This window comes from Pan paniscus, chromosome 7, assembly GCF_029289425.2.
Source record: "Pan paniscus chromosome 7, NHGRI_mPanPan1-v2.0_pri, whole genome shotgun sequence".
NCBI lineage: Eukaryota > Metazoa > Chordata > Mammalia > Primates > Hominidae > Pan > Pan paniscus.
This window is the reverse complement of record NC_073256.2, coordinates 131,725,223-131,734,188: the sequence shown is the minus strand read 5'-3', so window position 1 is coordinate 131,734,188 and position 8,966 is coordinate 131,725,223. Positions and strand designations below refer to the sequence as shown.

At 34.5% G+C, this 8,966-nt stretch overlaps 1 pseudogene; it reads left to right on the top strand.

The window, feature by feature from the left end:
- Nucleotides 1-1,454: 1,454 nt before the first annotated feature.
- On the top strand, nucleotides 1,455-8,662 carry LOC100996129 (protein arginine methyltransferase NDUFAF7, mitochondrial-like; annotated as a pseudogene).
- Nucleotides 8,663-8,966: the final 304 nt, after the last annotated feature.

Genomic DNA, 8,966 nt, shown 5'->3' with positions numbered 1-8,966 from the left:
CACCTGTTATGAGTATCTGTTTAAAATACCTTGTGACACTAATCATCTCTCCTTGAGTAGTTCATCTCTTCAGTAAATTGTATATCAAAATAAAACGTGATCTCCACTGTTCTTACATATTTTTTATGTTTAGTGCAATATCATAAACCTTGAATAACACCATAAGGCCCATCCAAAGTGCCACTAGTGATGCTGGAAGTGCTCCCAAGTGGCAAAATCATCACTTTATATGAAAAAGTTTAACTGCTTGATATGTACTATAGATTGAGGTCTTGGAGCCACATTTGACAGCCATTTTGTGATAAAAGAATCCAGCATAAGACCCACTATAAAATAAGAAAAAAAAAAAAACCTTTGATGCTGTCACTGCAGCTGCACCAGCAGGTGTAAAAACCTTGCACTTTTTGTGAAATACTTTTTTATCTTGTATTCAAAATCCAGCTTTTATGTGGGTGTAAGACTACTATAAGACAAGCATACCTATAGACTGTAATATGATTTGAGAAAAAGTGAATGTGAAGAATATAAGCTGAAAAATGTAATGCCAGCAAAGGATGGTTTAATAATTTTATTACAGAAAGAGTTTTGGCTTTTAAAAATGTCAGGATAACAGCAGAAATAGCTCCTGCTGACCAACGGAGCAGACTAGTTCCCAGACAACATTAAGAAAATCATTGAAAAGAAATGGTACCTGCATAAACAGATTCATAATGCAGATGAAAGTGCACTATACTGTTAAAAAAAAAACTGGACATTTATTAGCAAAGAATGGAAAGCACCATGATTTAAGGCAGGAAGAGATAGTTTAATCTTTTGTTCAAATTCAGTTGGGTTTACGGTCAAGGCTTATCTATAAAGCTGCCTTGAAGGGAAAAGATAAATACCAACTGCCAGTCTTTTGGTTGTACAACAAGAAGGCCTGGACAGTGAGAACTCTCATTCTGGATTGTTTGCATTGAAATGGAATGGATTGATGCTTTGTTCCTAAAGTCAGGAAGTCCCTTTCCAGTAAGGGATTGCATTTTGAAGCTATTTTAATATTGGACAGTGAACCTGGCCACCTAAAACCCCATGGGTTCAACACAGGAAGTGTCAAGTGGTCCAACTGCCTTCAAGCACAATGTATCAAATTCAGCCTCTAGATCAGGGGATCATAAAGACCTTTAAGGCTCATTACACATGATACTCTATGGAAAGGATTACCAATGCTATAGACGAGAACCCATATACAGATAACATCGTGAAAGTCTAGAAGGATTACACCACTGAAGATGCCATCATTGTTAGGGAAAAAGCCGTGAAAACCATCAAATCAGAAACAATAAATTCCTGCTGGAGAAAACTGTCCAGATGCTGTGCATGACTTCACAGGATTTACAACAGAGCCCACCAAGGGAATCATGAAAAAGATTGGGGATATGGCGAAAAAGGTGGGGGTTTGAGGGTTTCAAGTTATGGATCTTGGAGAAATTCTAGAGATAATAGACACCAAGCAAGAGGAATTTACAGAAGACGACTTGATGGAGATAAGTGCTCTGAACCAGTGCCAGAGGATAAGGAAGATGGGGAAGAAGCAATGTCAGAAAAGAATTTGATGTTAGACAATCTTGCAGAAGTTTGCCAATTATTCAAGACTGCTTTTGACTTCTTTTATGACACAGGCCTTTCATGATTTGGGCACTTAAACAAAAGAAAATGGTGGAAGAAGGACTGGTGATACACAGAAATATTTTTAGAGAAATGAAGAAGCAAAAAGTCAGAAGTTACAATGTACAATTTAGTGTAAAACTACACTGAGTGTGCCTGACTCTTTTGCTTCCCCTTTCATCTCCTCCATCTCTTCTGACTTTTACACACCTGAGATAGCAAAACCAACAGCTCTTTTTTTCCTCCTGTTCAGACTACTCAATGTGAGGACAAGGATGAAGATCTTTTTTTTTTTTACTTTAAGTTCTAGGGTACATGTGCACAATGTGCAGGTTTGTTACATATGTATACATGTGCCATGTTGGTGTGCTGCACCCGTTAACTCGTCATTTACATTAGGAATATCTCCTAATGCTAACACTTCCCCCTCCCCCCACCCTCTGGCAGGCCCCGGTGTGTGATGTTCCCCACTCTGTGTCCATGTGTTCTCATTGTTCAATTCTCACCTATAAGTGAGAACATGCGGTGTTTGGTTTTCTGTCCTTGAGATAGTTTGCTCAGAATGATGGTTTCCAGCTTCATCCATGTCCCTACAAAGGACGTGAACTCAAGGATGAAGATCTTTTTGATGATCTACTTACACTTAATGAATAGTAAACATGTTTTCTTTTTTCAATAATTTTTAAAATAAGTTTCTTTTTTCTCGATAATTTTATTGTAAGAATACAGTAGATAGTACATATAACATACAAAACACATGTTAATTGACTGTTTATGTGCAGGTAATTGCACCACTGTACTCCAGCCAGTGGAACAAAGCGAGAATCCATCTCCAAAAAATAAAATAAATTAAATTAACCAGTGCTTTCCTCAGTTTCCTCATCAGAATAATAAATAAATTTAAAAATTTATTTCTCATTGAAAATTTGAGCTTTTTTTTTTTTTATGTTAAGAAATGTGAAGGATCTGAAATTTTTATTGTACTTGCAAGTTTACAACATACCCCACAGTATCACAGATGCTGGTAAAACACATGAAATTCCTAGATCAAAAACAAAAAAAATTTCTAGTTACTCAAGGCATAGCAGGCAACATCAGCTTTGTGTTTAAGTTGGTTTCTGTTGCTCTCCCATATCCCATGGGAGCTGTGTGGAGCAGCCCAGGTAGATGGTACACACAGTGAGTTTATAGAACTTTCAGTCTTCTAAGGGGATTACTGGCAAGCTTGCCAAAACTTTATCTCAGAAGGATATGTTATCTTTATTTTTTCAAGTCAAGACACAAATCTGTCCTCTGTCCCTGGGGGGATCACTGTTTTTCAACGTCATTTGCTGTATAAACTTTCTTGGAAAGATAGTCTGGAACAAAAGCTAATACAAGATATGTCGAAACATCATGGATAATTTTATCTCAAGATTTTATTATACATTCTAATAAAAAATCAAATGTCCACCTTCTTTATGCTCCCTAACTCTAAAATATGTTTACAAAATACTACATGTGGGAAAGTGAGAAGAAAATCCAGTCAAGTTAATTTAAACAATCTTGTTTCCTATTGATTGTGTTTTTCTAATATTATGTTATACATAAAATATTAAAAAGTAGGTGTTTGTGAAAAATACTGCAATTACTTTGCTTTAGAGTTTTTAATTATATTCTTACTTAACACAAATCATGTTTTCTATATTTGACCCTAATTTACCTGAGATCTTGTAAAGCATACCTGCCCCTAAAAATTTATGTAAGCCAATTTTTACTGTCTTCATACCTATGCCACTGATTTTCAAATTATTCTTCCAGATTTTATTTCAGTTTAGCATAAATGAAATTTAGCTCTAGAGGAAATGGCAAAATATTAAATATTATAATCGAGTATTTTCAAATGAATCTGTGCCATAATAGTCACAATTATAAATTACAACTCTATTACCAAGAAAGAAAGATTAATGAGTTGAATATAGTATTTTATTTAAGATAAGCTAAATTTAATGCTCTCAGTGCTTAGTTCTCTGTGGGTGTGCGTGTGTGGGTATGCATCCACTATCGTTTATCAATTCAAGGCATCAAAATGGGTGTGTTTCATTTCCACATTTGTTTTTCTTTTCACTTTTCTTTTTAAATAAATTTAGTCACGTAGTGAAACTAATTGGTAAGCTCTATTTCAAACTGTATCTAAACTTTTTATGGACTTTTTTTTTTGCTTTGACTTCCTTGTTTTGTTTTTAATAAGAGTTATTTATTTCCACCTCCTCACAGTGCTTTATGCTTTTTGTTCTCTCTTTATAAAGTCATTGCAAATTATATTTCAAAGTGAGTGTCATGGTTAAAAATGAATGTAGAAATGAAAATAGTTTCATCTTTTTAATGAATAGCCTCTAGCCCCCAGCTCAGATCACTTTAACACTTGTCTTTATTGTCTCCAAATTCAGCTAACTGATGTTTTTGGTCCTGGATTGCTTCTATTTCTAATCTATGCTCTACACTTTCACTCTTTTTAACAAAGCAGAAATCTCATCTGCCTAGCGTGGCTTATAGGAAATTGAGATTGCCCTAGTTTCACTTTGGATTGCTTGTTTTTAACTATAACACTTTGCAATGATGTCACTTTTATTTCAGACACGCTCCAAACATACTCCTTAAGATTATGGTTTGTTGAACTTCAAAATATAAAGTAATAAAGGTTACTTGTTATTTGGTTTATCATAGTGATATATTTTGGTGATGGTTCAAATGTTAACTTGCAGATTAAAGATAACGGTGAAGGAAATCCTGCAATATGAGGTAAAGCCTTACTGCTTCAAAAGAAATCTAATAAAAAGATGAATCAAGAATACCTATAGAGAGATGAAAGAGAAGAGGTGTTTATCTTAGATGAAGATGCATTAACTATTCTGCCAGTCCAGGCTTCTCCTAATTATTTCACACATCACTTTATGCTTAATCAAAGGAAATAACCAAAGATGAGAAACTGAACCCAAGTGGAGGCGCTTCAGAGGCAATCCATCTGAGAATTTTGGGAGAAGCTCTTACTTTTCTGTTCATTCGTTGGGCAAGATCAAGAAAGCTCTTGACTTAATATACCATCTGTCCTTGTCTCTTTATTTGAAACTTGAGCTAAAAACTACATAAATGATTATTTTTCTTTTCTTCTCAAATCTCTTATTGTTTTCTGAGGAAAGACTGGCAAACAACACTTTAATAAAATTGCAGATACTTGCTTGTTTCTTGGCCCTAAGTGCACTTCAGGCACAGTTGCTTTCTAGAAAGATGTTGTTAGGGTAATTAATTTAAAGTTTTAAAAATGCCTGCCCCAAATAGTTTTTGGCTTAATTACTTTTATGATTAGCCATTCCCTGCAGAATGTGACCCACATCACTCAAAATTACTTAACATCATTTAAAAAAATACGGTAAAAGCTAACTTGATTGTTGTATAGACTACTTTTTTTTTTTTTTTTCAATACAACCATCCTACACCATTACCATTCTGGACCATGAATAGTTTCTTAAATAAACCATGCTCTGTTATATCTCTTTGATATGGCTCATGTCATTAATTATTTTCTGAAATGTGCTTTTTCTCTTCTCCTTCTGAAAGTATTTACTAACTCTGGAAAGACCTATCCAAATCTAACCTGAACAAAAAATCCTTCTCTAAACCACTAATTCCTGTTTTTCTAGTGTAGAATTATTAAAATAGATCACTTCATTGTGCTTTCATATAATTTTTGTAAGCATTTTCCTATAAGTATGTAAACACTGTTTTATAATTGAATAGTTTTTTGCTTCCTATATCAAAGTTTAACCCTATTAAGCTATGTACTTCAGACCCTAACACTGTAGCCAGCATGTGGTATTAAATAACTCCTAGCTAAATAAAGAGTTGAATGCATGTTGAATCTCAAATGAACTTGTATTTTGCTGACATTTATCATTTTAATATTTCTGAAGTATTTTAAAGTGTGTTCCATAAATGTAGACAATCGGGATTTCATATGTGTGCATGATGTTTTAGAGTGGACAATAGGTCTTGATCTAGAAGCAAAACATACAGTCAGGTAGTCTGCATGATATGTGTGGGGTAAGGTTGTAAATACTGGATATGTTCACTAGATGAAATGGAATCTGTCAACATCTCTATTACATAAAACTTTTCATTTACTTCTTACTCCATTGTATGTTGAAGCACACAAATGTCTACATTCTGTCGTTCTCAATGCACTTGATGCCTTAGGACGAAAATACAGAATGTCTTCCGGTGACAAAGGGACAGGAAGGAACAAATGGACAGGAAGTAACAGAAAAAATTAAATACATCAAGTAATTTTATTTCTTTCTAGTATATTCTCTCTTCTTTTAGCAGTAGACAGTCTTCAACTACAGCAGGAGGAGCCTCACCCAATGAGGATTGATAACAAACTTCTAGGCTGTGTCTCACAAACCTTCAGCAATATGGCAGGCTGCTGTATTGAAGACAAAAATGTAGAAAGAAAATGTCATTGTAATTTTAATGGCAAGAGAATTACAATAAAAAAGGTACATTATGTCAATATTTTCCAAGAATATGAAGTTATTCAACTGCTCTTGTCATATAAGATTTTGAAATTTATAAAATCCTGTAGGCTGGGCTACCTTTGGTCATGTAACTGAATCTGCTCTGCTCTTCAAAACTGCTTTTCAAAAACAGAGTGGAATGTGGCCGGGTGTGGTGGCTCACATCTGTAATCCCAGCACTTTGGGAGGCTGAGGCGGGTGGATCACGAGGTCAGGAGATCGAGACCATCCTGGCTAACACAGTGAAACCCCGTGTCGACTAAAAAACAAAAAATTAGCCGGGTGTGGGGGCGGGCGCCTGTAGTCCCAGCTACTCGGGAGACTGAGGCAGGAGAATGGCGTGAACCTGGGAGGCAGAGCTTGCCGTGAGCCGAGAATGAGCCACTGCACTCCAGCCTGGGCTACAGGGTAAGACTCCATCTCAAAAACAAAACAAAACAAAACAAAACAAAACAAAACAAAAAAAACAGTGGAATGTTTTAATCTAAAATATTTAGATTTTTTAATACTCTAACATGTATATTTTGTTTATTATAAAGTCACCTTTTAAATGCACATTTTAATTATAACATGTAATCGGCTGTATTTGAGCTTTATTTTCATAGAGCTATATTATGAGCTTTAATCCCTGTTATTCATGTTACCAACTTTTATTCAATGAACTGACAAAAAATTTGGCTTTTAAATCAAATGCCTTAAAATAGAACTTGTGGAAAATACAAAGTTCAATTTATTGACTGTTCACTTGATGAACTGTACAGTTATTGATTTTTTTCTCAACTTAATGTTATTGATTACATGAAATTTACTGAATCAACTTTTGTCCAAAAGGATCCCAAAGAGTCAGCAAATAACTGTTTTGTAATAGAAATTATGTAAAACAGACTTATAAGTATTGAAATGTGGAGTTTGAATTGAATTTATCTAGTATTGGTAACTTTTTTCTCATCTAACATACTATTTTTTTTTACAATCAAAGCTAAGTATTCATTTATAGGCTGGCTAGGCATGGCTGCTGATTTTGATATTATAATCCAATGGTTGTCTATTGAAAGCAAATTTATAACAGTCCCTTTAATATCAGGAGTCTGCAATATAGAGAAAGGGACAGATATTTGCAAATATTTAAAGTAAATTAATGTAATATTTTATTACCTGTGTTATGATTGAGCAAAGTGTATCATTGGGAAAAATCAGTAAAAAATACAAAAAAGATAACTTATTTTAAAAGGAGGGATCTGGAAAATATTATAGAATAATGAAATTTAGGCTCAGTCCTTTAAATTTGACTATTATTTCAATAGGTGGAAATAGAGTATTAATTGGGGAATTCTTGGTGAGGAGAATAGTAAAAGCATAGATGGAGAAGAAAGTCAAGTTTATGCTATCCATACCACACATGGAGCAGGACTGTATGTAAATATGAACTTATAGGTGTTTTGGAGAGCAACATTTCTTTGCATGATAAAAATGACTTCATAATTTCTTTTAAATATTAATCTTTGATTTAACATTACAACTTTTAAAAGTGAATTTTTTTTCCAAATGTTTGGTATTAACTTATAAATTATTTTAATTTATAAATTTCAGCATATTTTAACTGAAATGGAGTGCAGGTGCCTGATCACAGCTCACTGCAGCCTCAAACTCCTGGGCTCGGTCAGTCTCCCAACTTTCCCTCCGGAGTAGCTGGGGCTACAGATGCATACCATCATGCCCAGCTAATATTTCTATTAAATATGCCTTAATTGTCTTACTACCAAAACCTTCCCAAGTAAGTATTAGCTTTATCAATATAAGGGGCCCTTATAGTCTTAAATACTGCAATAACATTATATATTTGTGAAATAAGTAGCTCCATTTTATTCACTTAATTAAAATTTTAATTCGAATAACAATTACAGTAGATTGTCGCAATGGCTGAAGTCACTAGATTAAACAAGCAATCAAGTTGAAGTGTTTCCTGATGCTGGTGTTATCACTGAGGAACTTTCTCAATGCATTGCACTAACTGGAGGTGCTGCAGAGATTGCTGATTATGGTCATGATGGAACAAAGACAGAGACCTTCAGAGGGTTTTGTGGCCACAAGTTTCATGATGTCTTAATTGCCCCAGGAACAGCGGATCTCAAAGCTGATGTGGACTTCAGTTATTTGCAAAGAATGGCCCAGGGAAAAGTAGCTCTCTGGGCCCAATAAAACAACCCACATTTTTTTAAAATATGGGTATCGATGTCCAGCTGAAGATTCTTTTAGATAAATCAAATGAGACATCAATGAGTCAGCAATTACTTCAAGGATATGATATGTTAATGAATCCAAAGAAGATGGGAGAAAGATTGAACATTTTTGCCTTGCTACTTCATCAGAGACTTCAAGGTGGAAGGAATCAGATGAATGTGTGTCAGTCAAAACCCTATGCATCTCCTGTAGCTGGATTTAGTGAATTTGTTAGGCAGTGATATATTTCAGCAAGGATATTTTACCCTTCAGTCTGCCCAAGAAATCAAAACAAAGGAAACACATTTCATACATTGCAGGTAAAAAAAGAAACACAAAATACACAAAATATCAAAATGTTGTTTTATTTTATTCCCTATATTTAACTCTAAATTTCTTTAGGTTAGAAAGACTTTGCCTATGTTGAAGTGCTTTCCCCAGAAAACACTGACCGATAACTTCATAGTTAGTGGAACTTTCATATGTAATCAGAGACAATCCTCAGCTCTCCATTCTGTACTCCCACCCAGATACATAATGGATTCT